The sequence below is a fragment of the Pristis pectinata genome, chromosome 1 (genome assembly GCF_009764475.1).
Source record: "Pristis pectinata isolate sPriPec2 chromosome 1, sPriPec2.1.pri, whole genome shotgun sequence".
Lineage (NCBI taxonomy): Eukaryota > Metazoa > Chordata > Chondrichthyes > Rhinopristiformes > Pristidae > Pristis > Pristis pectinata.
The window spans coordinates 20,017,570-20,032,215 of NC_067405.1; the positions used below are offsets into that span (position 1 = coordinate 20,017,570).

The 14,646-nt window shown below is 39.8% G+C and overlaps 1 protein-coding gene across 6 annotated transcripts in view; it reads right to left on the reverse strand.

Moving 5' to 3' along the window:
* lypd6 (LY6/PLAUR domain containing 6) overlaps positions 1–14,646 on the reverse strand; it is a 192,405-nt gene that overhangs the window by 66,613 nt on the left and 111,146 nt on the right. For 4 of the 6 annotated variants that reach the window (XM_052026923.1, XM_052027022.1, XM_052027109.1 and 1 more), the window contains one exon: positions 11,863–11,985. The exons of the other annotated variants lie outside the window; for them this stretch is intronic. The gene's annotated coding sequence lies outside the window, so the exon portion shown is untranslated. The remainder of the gene's footprint in view (positions 1–11,862; positions 11,986–14,646) is intronic. 6 annotated transcript variants of the gene reach the window in all.

Sequence of the window (14,646 nt, forward strand, 5' to 3'; positions counted from 1 at the left end):
TCTTTCAGTCCAGATGAAAGGTCGTGAAACATCAACTGTCCATTTCTCTGTACAGTTGCTGCCTGGCTCGCCGAGTTCCTCCAGCCGCTCATTTTATGCAGACACAAGAGACTGCAGATGCTGGAATCTGAAACAACAAACAATCTACTGGAGGAACAAAGCGAGTGGAGCAGCATCTGGGGGGTGGGGGAAGGAACTGTCGACATTTCGGGTCAATACCCTGCATCAGGACACAGATGCTGCTCAACCTGCTGGGTTCCTCCAGCAGATTGTTTGCTGCTCATTTTTTGTTCCAGATTCCAACATCTGCAGTGTCTTGCATCTGCAAAAGAGTTGAGAGCTTGGGAAATAGCTGTGAGATCATCTCATTTATTCCGTCCTCAAATTCAAGCAAAATCCTGATCACAGTCATTGTTATATTGATCCCTTAAAGGGATCAGAGCCATTTGCTCTATGACCCATGTCATAAACAGAAATTAAATGAATAATTTGCACTAGCAAATAATAGGTTTCAAAATATACAGTTGTCAAACCATTTCAAGGAAAAAACAAGAAATAGCGGTAGAAATTTATTGCTGCACAAGTGCAAGGATGTGAAGATTCCAACAAATTGGAATTATTTATTGCTTTAAAATATTATCCAACCAAACTAAAATTTAGGTTTCTAGTTTCTCTGCTGCAATACGAAGACTCAAATGGTAATTAGCAGTAAACCCTAGTATTTTTAACTATATAATCTTTCTGATTGACAGTAAGATAACTTCAAGAAAACCTATAGGGAATGCAGTCATAAAAAGGATTACTCGATCTTTCCCCAAAACCTCTCTCATCATCAGTCACAGGTCTTCAATTCAGCCCCAGGACATCCCCTCAAATGCCACTTTTGTCATTAGTAGGTTAAATGTAAAGACCTGCCAAATTTCATTTAAGTTAAACCAAAGTCTCAAGAACAACTTCTCAAACACCTGGTGATTTTTATATCCTGATAACTGGACAATATGAAGAGCGAGTGAAGTTTCAAACTAGTTTCTCCTTTTAGTTTCCCCCTCAGGTTTGCTCTTCCTTCATTGTTAAATTTATAATTCTGAGATTATAATTTTCTCAATGGTTTAACAATTTATCCCTTAATCAGTAAATCAGTGTGTATATGCACTTTATCCCCTTCCCCATCAGATACCGTTATGTGGGGCAACCTTAACTACAGAGACCCTCGCCATTTCTGACCAACTTCTTAGAGGTTTCTGCAGGTTACATCACTCAGCTTTATGCATTTACTGTCATCTTGTTTCTCCCAATGATGTCCCAAAAGGCCATTTGTTGATAAACAGCTGTGGAGCTGCAAGAGTTCACCAACTTTTGACAGTAGAGAGTACAAATGCAACAGTGAATCAGTAGATAAAGCTAGAGCTTACAAAACTAATAAAGACAGAACTCAAGGCTCTGTATTCACAGAGCATTCAGAACAAAACAGATGAACTGAGATTGAAAACAAACATAACTGTCTTAGTGCAATATAAAGGGATGATCAGAGTTCAGGAAACTAGGTATAGAAGTCATTTGGATGGAGATGAGAAATAATAAAAAAGCAATAAGTCACTTATGGGAGTGTTGTACAGGTCCACACAGCATGGCAGTAAAAAGGAACAAATGATGGGAACAATCAAAGACAGAATGACAGTCATTGGGGATGTTAATCCACATATAGAGTGGAAACATAAGATGGGCAATAGTAACCTAGACGAGGTGTTCGTAGTGTTTTTGAGATAGTTCCTTAGAACAGCCCCTTCTGGAGCCAACCAGAGAGTAGGCTATATTAGACTTTGTACTGTGCAATAAAATTAATGACCACCTCACAAAGGTGCCCTTATGTAGCAGTGATTGTAACATGATTGAATTTTCAGGGAAAGGAAAGGGAAGATAGATTATGAAAGTAAACTAGCACAAAATATAAAAGCAGATAGTAAAAGTTTTTATACTTGTATAAAGCGGAAAAGAGTGACTAAAGTGAACATAGGTCCCTTGGAAGATAAGAGGGGAGAATTAATATTGGGTAACGTGGAAATGGCCAAGGCCTTGAACGACTATTTTGTATCGTCTTCACATCTAACAGTGAAAAAAGAGGGATGTTATGGATGCGATGGGAGGTGAGGACCTCAATAAAATCGCTATCACTAAAGAGGTAGTGATGAGCAAACTAGTGGGCCTAAAGGTAGACAAGTCCCCTGGACCTGATGGGATGCATCCCTGGGTACGGAAAGAAATGGCGGAAGTTATAGTAGAGGTGTTAGTAATAATTTACCAAAATTCTCTGTTCTCTGGGCAGGTCCCAGCGGATTGGAAGACAGTGAAGATCATGCCACTGTTTAAAAAAGGATGTAGGCAAAAGGCAGGTAACTATAGGCCAGGTAGCTTAATGTCTATAGTCAGGGAAGTGTTTTGAAGTTATTATTGAGGAAGAAATAGTGAGACATCTGGATAGAAATGCTTCCATCGGGCAGGCAGGCACAGTATGGATTCAGGAAGGGTAGGTCCTGTTTGACAAACTTACTGGAGTTCTTTGAGGATATAATGAGCGCAGTGGATAGAGGGGAACAAGTGGATGTGGTCTACTTGGATTTCCAGAAGGCGTTCCATAAGGTGCCGCATAAAAGACTTATCCATAAGATAAGGATGCATGGAGTTGGGGATAATATATTAGCATGGATAGAGGATTGGTTAACCAGAGTCGGGATAAATGGGGGTTTCTCTGGTTGGCAATCAGTGGTGAGCGGGATGCCACAGGGGTCAGTGCTGGGCCTGCAACTGTTCAGGATATACATTAACAATTTGGAAGAGGGGACCGGGTTTGCTGATGACACAAAATTGAGCGGAAAAGCAAATTGTACAGAGGATGCAGAGGGATATAGGAAGGTTAAGTGAATGGGCAAGGGTCTAGCAGATGGAGTACAATGTTGGTAAATGTGAGGTCATCCACTTTGGAAGGAAAAATAGAAAATCAGATTATTATTTAAATGGTGAAAGATTGTAGCATGCTATTATGCAGAGGGACTTGGGAGTCCTTGTGCATGAATCACAAAAGGTTGGTTTGCAGGTGCAACAAGTTATCAAGGTAAATGGAAGGTTTGAATTTAAGAGCAGGGAGATTATGCTGCAACTGTATAGGGTACTGGTGAGGCCACACCTGGAGTACTGTGTGCAGTTCTGGTCTCCTTACTTGAGGAAAGGCATACTGGCTTTGGAGGCGGTGCAGAGGAGGTTCAACCAGGTTGATTCCGAAGATGAGGGGGTTAGCCTATGAGGAAACATTGAGTCGCCTGGGACTATACTCATTGGAATTCAGAAGAATGATAGGGAACCTTATAGAAACATAAAATTATGGAAGGAATAAGATAGATCACAGCCAGATCAGCCATGATCTTATTGAATGGCAGAGCAAGCTCGATGGGCCAGATGGCCTACTCCTGCTCCTATTTCTTATGTTCTTATGTACCTTTAGTTTGGAGAGATGGAGTTCAAAATTTAATGTATTAAACTTAAATAAGGACAACCATGAGGGCATGAAAGCAGAAGTAGATAATTAAGGGATCAGTCAATTGAAATGCAAGGGCAGACATTAAGGGGACTTTTCAGAATACACAAAATAGATGCATTCCAATGAGAAACAAAAAAATCCAAGTAGAGTACCCACCATCCACAAGTTAAAGATAGTATCAAACTTAAAAAAAGGAAACAGTTGTGCAAGGATGGGTGGTAAGTGAGAAAACAGGACAGAATATAAACAAATAATCAAAAGATTAATAAAGGAAAAAGTACAATAAATTAGAGTGCAGTTGGTTGAGTTGCCAACTATGCATACACATTAATATGCATTTAACTTACTGTAAAAATGTTAAATAAACATTTATGTGTTAAGAGTTTGCCATCCATACTCTAGACCCACAACGGTGCAGCTGACACTCGACATCCCTCAAACTGCCCAGCATGTCATTCTATTCAAAAACAATAAGCGAAGGGCAACAAATACTGGACTTACCAGCAGTGCTCATGTCCCATGTGTGAAGAATGAAAACAAAATCAACAATAAAAAAGCAACACATGGGTAATGTCTATTTTATCAAAACAGTGACAGGAGCTGCAATCATCCTCAGTAAACACACTGATGGAATGCATGCTTGGATAACCAGAAAAAAAACTGAACAGAACCTTGTAAAAACACATGCATGCTGAACCCATCTTGTTTAACTATACAAGCATATGATATAATTATATTCTACACACAATGTTGACTGCTGACAAGTACTGTTCATTCTAATATTTAAACACATTTCTGATTGTAGGCAGCCTTCTAGTCCCTATACTTTAGATTTATCTACTGTAGAGTTGACTGACTAGCCTCTGTGACAATATTCCTCAAATTGACCTTTAGTATATTTAACAAGTAGTTATTGTATCTTGAGTGCCAAGAGTTTCACAGCCAAACCTGATGCTATACCAAATGCTCAAAGGGTACTCAACTATAACAAAACAAAATAACAAAACACTGCAAGCATTTAATGAGTTACATTAAAAATGAGGTTTAGTCCATGATGTTGCAAGGAACACAGTTATGAGCCTACTAATATATCACAGCATCATAGCATTCAATCTGTAAACATTCCTTTATATACTATGGTTTATATGTTTTATAATTGCAGTTGAGGTTTTAGATGACATTCTCCTCATTACTCTTCCCCAGTGAAGTAACCACTACTAATTCTTTGTTAACGTATACCATTGCTCCTAACCATTTGGATAGTGTATAATAATATCCCTGATTCATTCAGGACATGATTGGACTTCATTTGGTGTTGCTATACTTGGTACTATTAACTTCTTCCTTTCTTAAACAGAATGCAAGAAATGAGAAATTTAACAAACCATTTACATTACAGAACCAAATTCATTGAAACACAAGGCTACATTTCAAAAATTATTTTTACACCAGAGTAATTTTGATTTGGGGGAATCCTATTCCATTGACACAGCTACAGGACTCGGGAGGGATAGTGCAACTTCCACATGGAGATGGTGAATGGGGGTATAACATGCCCATCAAATAGAATATGAACGTGCAAACTATGCCCTTAAGTCACCAAATTTCATGGGAATGAGGCTAATCAACTTCAGGCATAGCCTCTCAATGCTCAGTAATGTGCCTCCATGAAAAACATTATAGTGGTCAGTCAGAGATAAAGGCAACCATAAAGCCCCTTACTGGCCCATGAATGCAAATTTCTGCACATACACCCAAGTGAAGATTACCCCCCCCCCCCCCCCACCAAATGTAATATTCAATATACTGATATTCAAGTACAACAACCAAAAATTAAACAATGTACAATAGCAGGGCTTAGTGGCAGTCAATGATCTCCATCTAAAGAGTACATTTAAGTATACCTTAACAATGAGTTTACACTGCATTTCACTTGTTGACAGTTGGCAAAACCACTAGAGTTGATCTTATTGTTTTCCTAACTTCAAAGAGATTTGATTACGAACAAAACGTCTGTACTTCTGAAACAAATTGCCAATGATAATGGCCATCTCTGGGGAGTACATTGTAGCCATTGAAAGTGTTTTGACATTTCAAGAATAAAACTGCTTTCGACTTTTTGACCTATCCAGGTGGGAAAACATTCACCCTTTCTAACTTCAACACAGAAAAATAAGTGGATTGGGAACATCATCAATCATTGATATCACAGTGTAAACATTAGTTTACTGAAATGTAATTTGGCACAGAGTAGCTCCCAACTGAAGTTGCTTTCTCATGTACTTCATATCAGCTCCTGGAATCATGAGTGGATAATGGACAAGTTTGCAATCACTAATCCATAAATGTCATCCTATACAAAACAAAACTGAACAAACAGTAAATTCAAATATAGTTAAGCCACCGGTAATAACCAACTGTTACAACAAAATGCTCAAGTAATCACTATTGGTTTTGGCAAAGTCTTCAAATCAGAAACAACTACTGTTTTCTCCATCGCTTATGCCTGAATTGATGTGTTTCCTCTATGTTCTGTTTTTTTGATCAACTGCAGTTGTTTGCTTTTTGTTCATAACAATATTCATAGTTCAGAGATACGATTCAATACAATTCTCGTCTGAACTCAGCTGTTATTCTTGATTATAATTGTTGATAATTAACCTCAAAACATATAAATGATCCAAAATGTTTAATGGTAAAACAGAATCCCATGGTAGGACATTGTACACTGGTAAAGGAAAACAAACAGCAGATCAGGCAGCATCTGTAGGAGAGAGAAAGAGAGTTATCATTTCAGGTTGATGACTGTCCTCTAATGAATAAACTATAATGAGATATTCAAGCATCCCGTCCACCAGCGTGACTAAACATTCATTGTGCAAGCAAAACATCCCAAGCATAACCCATGCAGTTTCCAGTTTGACAGGACCATATCAACGGCAGTTTTTGAGAAGTATTTTCTAGAGACAGTCAACTAAGACTTGATGGGGCAAAACTTTACATCAGTCTTTTAGTCAAGGGATGTGGAGAGGGAGCAGGAATATGGATTGGATCATCCATCATCTTATATATGATGGAGCAGGCTATGGATTCAATGGCCTTCTGCTACTCCTCTTATTTTCTCAAGTAACATTTGAATCAACTTTTGAACCAACTCAAAATGTAATATCCCATGGCTTGCATCAAATGTAATTGCAAAGAAACTAAAGCATAGATAGGTACATGGAGCTTAGAAGAATAGAGAGATATGGGTAAGCCTAGTAATTTCTAAGGTAGGGACATGGTCAGCACAGCTTTGTGGGCTGAAGGGCCTGAATTGTGCTGTAGGTTTTCTATGTTCTGTATCTTCACAAAAAGATTCAGAGACCAATTCTTCAGCTCATTTATCCCATCTTCCCAGTACAGAACCTGGCTGGTGTCTGACCTCAACTACTCATCTGGAGACACAAGAGACTGCAAATGCTGTCTGGAGCACACAAGGAAACTGCTAGAGGAACTCAGCAAGTCAAGCAACATCTGTGGAGGCAAAGGAATGGCTGACATTTTGGGCTGAAATCTGATGCAGGGTACTCAACCCGAAAAATCAGCTATCTTTCTCTCCACAGATGCTGCTTGACCCATTGAGTTCCTCCAGCCATTTCTTTTTTGCTCCAGTCATCTGCAGACCTGTTGATCACCCTATTTGCTGTGGTCACATTTTAAACTTGTGCTTTGCAGCCCCTGAGCCTGAACCTTCTGGTCCTATTTCTGAAAGGGTTAGCCCAGGTTCCAGTCGTTAATTTGATCTGCTCACAGATCTTCCCTTTGACACCATTGAAAGAAAAGGGAAAAAGATAGAAAGAAATGCACTCCCTTGGGATTTTCTATATCCATCCCAAAGTCTGTGTGGCTCAAACAGAGCTCAGCCACTCCACAAAGTTTAACAGAGCCCAACTATGTGTGTTAGCATTTTATCTGCTAGCTAATCTGAACCCAAGTCTCCAACTTTGAGCTGTATTGGCCATAGTGGGGTCCCATTCAGTTAGATTTTAGTTTTACACCTGAGCAGATCTCTATCCTAGGAATATGACAGCCAAATTGCACTTAGCAAGCTTCCACAACTTGCAATGAGAATGCAAATAATTAAGTCTTTTCTTTTTGGGGTGTTGAGTGTGAGATAAATACAGGGCAGATACAAAAGCCAAACACTGCAGATGCTGGAAATCCCAAAAAAATTTCAACAGGTCAGGAGGTATCTATAGAGAAAGAAACCAAGTTAACACTTCAGGAAGGCCCATCAGAATTCCCGAGCTCTTCCTCAAATTAGCACATCAAATCGTTTGAATTCACCCAAAGTACTTCTGACCTTCGATTAAGATCTCATCTGAAAGGAGGCACCTCCAACAGAACAGCTGTGGGGCATTAGCCAAGATTTATGCCCATAATTTCTGCCCAATGTTGTGCTACTTCATCACCGGAATAACAAACAATTAAAAGTTCTTGCTAATCTCTTTGCTTTCTTATCCAACACATTAAGACAGCATTGGTAGTACAATTTGTACTTTGATTAATATTCATTTAGTTGAATGCTTCCGTTGCTAACAGAATATTAAAGCTTGCACCAGTGTTTCACACACAAGGCATCATCTTTCAAGCCATGTGGTAATCCAGAGGGGGCTTTTAGATTGATATCCTCCATATGACAGCAGACCTCCTATTAAACAGTAGGCATTTAAGCGACAGAATGCATGGAATACTTCTTCAAAGCCAACCTCATGTTGAAAGCGTGGCAACATTGTTGAAAACACTTTATTGAAAACACTCATCTGGAATAAAAATGGCAACCAGCCTTGCTGTCATGGTAAATTTCCCTATCTGTATGCAGTGGAAATCTGATAGAGAATACAGTGATGTGATTGCACCAAGAGTCTGGACAAAAAAAAGAGGTAAAACAGGGAAGTGTGTTGCAAACAGACACCAGATTCAGCAGAGCTCTGCAATCTGCCAGCATGATGCACCTTGAATGGAGGTTTGTGTTGGCACGTTGCTGCATCTCTCAGGAAATACACCAAAATAAAATTACTTTAATGCAGTGACACACCTTCTGGAAAAAAACTTTACAGCTGCACAATGTAATGTGCTTCTAGCTTTTTCACTCCTTTATACCACCATCTGAACATCATCACTTAACCCTTTGTTTAACAGAACTGTCTCCGAATGCACAATAGAACAATATGGGCAAAATAGAGGCAAATTTTCAGATCTTTAACCATTCCTAATTATCATCATATCTATTCTTCATGGCTAACCCTGGTCCATGGTTCTTATGACTCCTGTGGATATCCAGACAAAACAAAAGAGCTGGTCATTGACTTCAGGAAAGGGGGTGGTGTACATGCTCCTGTCTACATCAATGGTGCTGAGGTCGAGAGGGTTGAGATCTTCAAGTTCCTGGGAGTGAACATCACCAACAGTCTGTCCTGGTCAAATCACGTAGATGCCACGGCCAAGAAAGCTCACCAGTGCCTCTACTTCAAGAGGCGAAAGAAATTTGGTTTGTCCCCTTTGATTCTCACCAACTTTTACCAATGCACCATAGAAAGCATCCTATCTGGATGTATCACGGCCTGGTATGGCAACTGCTCTGCCCAGGACCACAAGAAACCGCAGAGAGTTGTGAACACAGCCTAGCGCATCATGGACACCAGTCTCCCCTCCTTGGACTCTGTCTCTACCTCTCGTTGTCTTGGTGAAGCAGCCAACATAATCAAAGACCCCACCCACCCGGGACATTCTCTCTTCTCTCCTCTTCCATTCGGTAGAAGATACAGGAGCCTGAGGGCACGTACCACCAGACTTAAGGACATCTTCTACCCCATTGTGATAAGACTATTGAACAGTTCCCTTATACAATGAGATGGACTATTGACCTCATGATCTACCTTGTTATGACCTTGAAACTTATTGCACTTTCTCTGTAGCTGTGACACTTCACTCTACTGTTATTGTTTTTGCCTGTACTGCATCAATGCACTCTGTACTAACTCAATGTATCTGCACTGTGTAATGAATTGACCTGTACGATCGGTTTGTAAGACTAGTTTTTCACTGTACCTCAGTACAAGTGACAATAATAAACCAATACAAATGAATGAAAACAAACTCCACACAGATACTTTGAACTGCCTTTCAGTTGCAAACTCCGGCAACAACACTGGTGTTCAGAAACCTGCCTGTGCTTTGTGTTTAGATGTGATCTTTATCCCGACCAGGAGGTTGGGCAATGACGAAAACCATCTGGCTCTATGCCTGTGCCACAACAGAAACATGAATGGGCCCTTCTGCCTTTGGGATTAAAACATTGGTTTTAGCAGTCTAAATTGTAGAGAATTTCTCATCTCTGGGTGTTGACCTCCTAAACTAAATGAGTAAAGGCACATGTAGCCAGTCAGTTCAAGCAATGTAACATCGTGAATGAAAATGAAACTTCGACGCTAACGATGATATTTACACTTCTTGTACGGGAACTTGCATGTACTTACAGATTAAGAAAATTAGAACTGTTCAAAGTTCTAATGAGCCATGAGGAGCAGAAAGACATTTCTAAACTGCCACAAAATAAACATTGCCTGAATCACCCCAAGCACCAGATCCAGACATGCTTAAACCATCCCAAAGCCAGACTCCTACCTATCAAAATTGATAATTACAATGTGACATTATCACCAGAACCAGACTAACAAAAGAAAGAAAAAAAAGTGCACTTATACAATTCCTTCTGCAATTTCAAGTTTTAAAAGCGATGAAATACTTTTGACCTTCAGTCACTGTTGCAATGCAGGGACAATACTACAAGCTCTTCCGCACGGTCCCACAAGTAACATTGTGATAACAGTCAGATAGTTTGCTTTAGTGACATGTGTGGGAGGATAAAAATTAGCCAGCTCATGGCAGAAAAGTCCTTTTTGTTTTGAACTTATACTGTGGGACCGTTTATGTCCATCAACGAAGGCAGAATAGAAAATCTTGTTAAAGCAGCACTATGCAAGGGGACCCACTCCAGCTTTGTGCAAGACCCACAGCAACAAATTTCCAGAACAAATTTCCAATAATAGGAACTTTGTCCAAGGGCTTTCATCCAATAGATCACTGGGTGAGGAAGGATGTGATGCAGCGGGATAAAAAATGACCGTGTCAAGGTAGAGAGGGTCAAGGCTGAAGTTTGGGACAACCAAATTATTTGGGGAATGGGGCATTCTGGAAAGGAGCAACATTACAATTCTAAGGTTGGGGGTGAAGATGAAGCCGATACCAAGGAACACATTTACAAAAGAGGATCTGCCTCCAAGTAGATCAACACTCAGGTCACCATAGCAGCAAAGAGGGTAAGTTTATTGGTATTGGTTTAGTCTCTATTAACAGACTCCATAGTAGGCCCAAGCCTTCCGATCAAGGCCTGATTCAAAGTGAAAGGCCTGAACAGGTTTGAGAGTTTTATGCACAAAGTTATTGATATCAAATGGTGCTTTTGGAAGCCACTTGACATCATGGCACATCCTTGCAGCCTCAATACACAATATAGCTACAGAGAACCTTCATCTTGTGTATAAAACTTTGCTATGCATGCGTAATTGACTCCATCACATTTACTAAGCAGATTTTAAATAAGACTCAATTATATATGGCAAAAAATGTTGCATTGCACTACACTTGATCCTTGAATCATAGCATTAAACAATAGGACTGGTAAAGATGGAGCACTTGGCACTATTCAGAAATAGTCAATTGCTCCTTCCACCTGCCTGCCATACCATGGCATATGCTTTTTAAAAGAAGCAACTGCATTAGATACATGCTAACATACTTCCTTACCATCAGCAGGGGAATATAAAACCTGTGTTTAAATCAATTGACATTTGTAGTACTGATCAGTTAAAATTATAACAATTCAATTTTTAAGCAAAAAGAAAGCAGTTTAAGGCAGCACCTATAAAAAACTAACCACAATAACAAAATAATTACAATAAGGATCATTTCTACTGTAGCCACAGAAGCTGCCAAAAAACACCCGTTCGTTTGGGAAATATGAAACCGTTAATCCCAGCCTTGTAAATCTGAGAAACTAAGCCTTTGCTGGCCAACTAAAAGCAACACCATTTCTTGCAGTTTCTTCTGAGCAATGACTGTGATAATTGTGCAAATGCCCATTGCCTTTTGAATATTTAGCTATAATTAATCACACTTAAAAAAAAACACAAGTCCCACACAATGCTGTGACATCTCTAGAAATGATAAACATGATTAATTCATTCGTCAAACCAAACTCAAAAGGCTTGTTCTGAGTTACTAACCTCTGGATTTTATTTCATAGGAGATAGTTGTCTGCTCTTCAGAGTCAGGAGGTGGAAATAAATTCTCTCCCATGAGAAGTGATGCAAAAGCCTCTGTAGCCACTTAGGCAATGCCTACAGCACCTGCATCGACCAAACAGCAGAATATAAGGAAGCCAGTTAGAAGCAGTGCAGTTATTCTGATGGACTGTAGATACTATTTCACTTTCAGAATGGGATAGCGAGACAGAATTTTATCTACTCTGGCTCATGGAGAGATAGATGACGGCAAGCAAAGGGACAGGAGTTAATTAGAGGCCAGATGGATTTCAGCCCTTATGAGTACAAGGTAGTTGGTGCTCTTAAATACACCGTACTTTTCCAGCACAGGCTGTGAACATCTCTCAGAATTCCACTCAGACCATTTTACAGAAGAAGATAACTTTGAAACTGTCATGGTATGAAAACAAATAGCGATGAAATTTAATCTCTTCATCCTTTCTTTCCTATTAACCTAACAATGACAGACACAATGTAAGGAAAGAGCATACCATTTGAAAGAATGCAAAGATCGACAAGGGGAAGCAGAACTAATGGCCAGGCTGGTAAATCTATCTCTTTGAGATAAGGGATGAGAGTTGACATGGCAGCTAGATTACTAACGGGGTTTGCCAAGCTCCATACAGGCAGAGAGCAAGCTTTCAAGATCATGATCCTTCTCAAGGAGGATTTTACTTAGACGGCTTTCTGATTAACCATTTCAACACTTGAGCCTTACTGTCTTTCTTTTCTGATCAATACCAGAAGCAGCATATTGGACAACAAGTCAGTCAACATCCACAATTAATGCCTGATGCTGATACAAACAACAATGCAACACTGAAAAACCTGTAACTGAGTGATTTAATATTCCAAGAATGGAGGGTATGCCAAGAAATTCTCATGCACTAAGAACTGTGGTCCACTAGATGGATATTTCCCAGAGGGAGCTAATGACCAATTTGGCTGTGCACCACCATCTACAAATTTCAGTCGGGGCAGAGGACCCCATTGCCAACCTCAAGAGCCAAGGGCAATGCCAGAAGGATGCAAGGTCAGTAAGAATTGTATCTAAGTGTACCAGTCCAGCATTCTGTTACTCAAACATGATTGTTGTGGAAATGACCAATGGTGAATTTCTGAAACGACATTAAGTGGTTGTTACCACATTTCATTCCAGATTAAATTCATTGTTCAACAATATTATGCTAAAAGTAAAAAAAAATGGCATTAAGCAATTGAATACCAAGGCAGTGATTTTTCAAATCAACAAGGCAGAAGTTCCAACCTGCTCTCAGGGGCCAGTTGGAAGGCAGCCCTGGCATGGAAGAATGATGGGGTCTACAGCAGGCAGGGAGTCAATTACACTGAAGAATTTTTGCAGGCAAAAATCCAGGAAGCAAGACGCACAGGTTTTAAGTTTTAAGTATTTGAAAAATAAGAGCCAGGAATCAAAAAAAAACCTGGAACAGTAACATACTGTGCATAAGAATAACCTGGAAGCAAAAATGTTAAACAAATGTTGTCAACAACTACTTTCTAAAAAAAATTAATCATTTTCTCATTCCATACTGTCGTAACATTCTGATGATCTCCCACCCTTCAAGGTCTGCAATAGTTCAGTGACGAAGTTGCTTGCCTTGTGGCAGGCAGCCTGGACAACTGATCTAAAGAGAGGCCTTTAAAGACTCCATGTCCGCTGGGAAATTTAAGATTCAAGAAATTACATATTTGGAACAGGAAGCTGGTATCAATAATGGAATGATATTATTATTGATTTAATAATAAATCAATAATAATATCATGAATCATTACCCAGTCTGCTCTTTGACACTCTACATCAACCGGTCTTGTTGGGATCAACAGATTACTTCCCAAAACAGCCTGGCAAACAACTCTGTTCAAGGGCCAATTAGGAACATTAGAGTAGCTCTTGCCAGGGAAATCCACAACTTATCCGCAAATTTAAAAAAAAACTTGGCGCTACCAGAGAAGGAAATATCGTTATAATTGTGCAGGGTTGTGGCAACAGTTTTGATCCACTTAAGGATATACTGGCATTGGACACAGTCCAAAAGAGACTCACTACACTAATACCTGGGATGAAAGGGTTGTCCTATCACATGAGGCTAAAGAAATTTGATCTATATTTGTGGGAGTTATCACAGAATGAAAAGCAATCTTACTGAAACATCCAACATCCTGATGGGGAAAGACAGGGTAGATGATGAGATGGCTCCACTGGTGGGAGAATCTTCAATGACAAGACAGAGTTAAGATAAGAGTTACAAGATTAGAGGGCAATCAGTTAAAACTGGAGGTGCATAGGAACTTCTCGCAAAGGGTGGTGAATCTCTGGAACTCTCTACCCTGGTAGGGTGTGGATGCTGGATCATGGTGCGGATATTTAAAGCAGATATATTTTTGAAAGATCAAGGAATTGAAGACCTGAAACAAGAGGAGATGAAGCCTAGAGCAGCTCAGCCATGATCATATGGCATTCTTGAGGGGACGAGTGGCTTACTTTCACTTCCATTTCCTCTTTTTTAAAAAAAATGTGAATGGTTGGCCAAAAGCCACAGTGACGTAAACCAACATTGGTTTTGAAAGAATCCAGAGTGCTGGCATTCCCATACTATGGAATAAAGGTGGTGTTTTTGGCCAGGACAAAGAACCAGGACAACCACAACAAAGAAAGTGAGCTGCTACTTGTCCAACAACCTCAGATCATTGGTGGGGGCGGGGGGTGGTAAGGGGAGAAAGAGA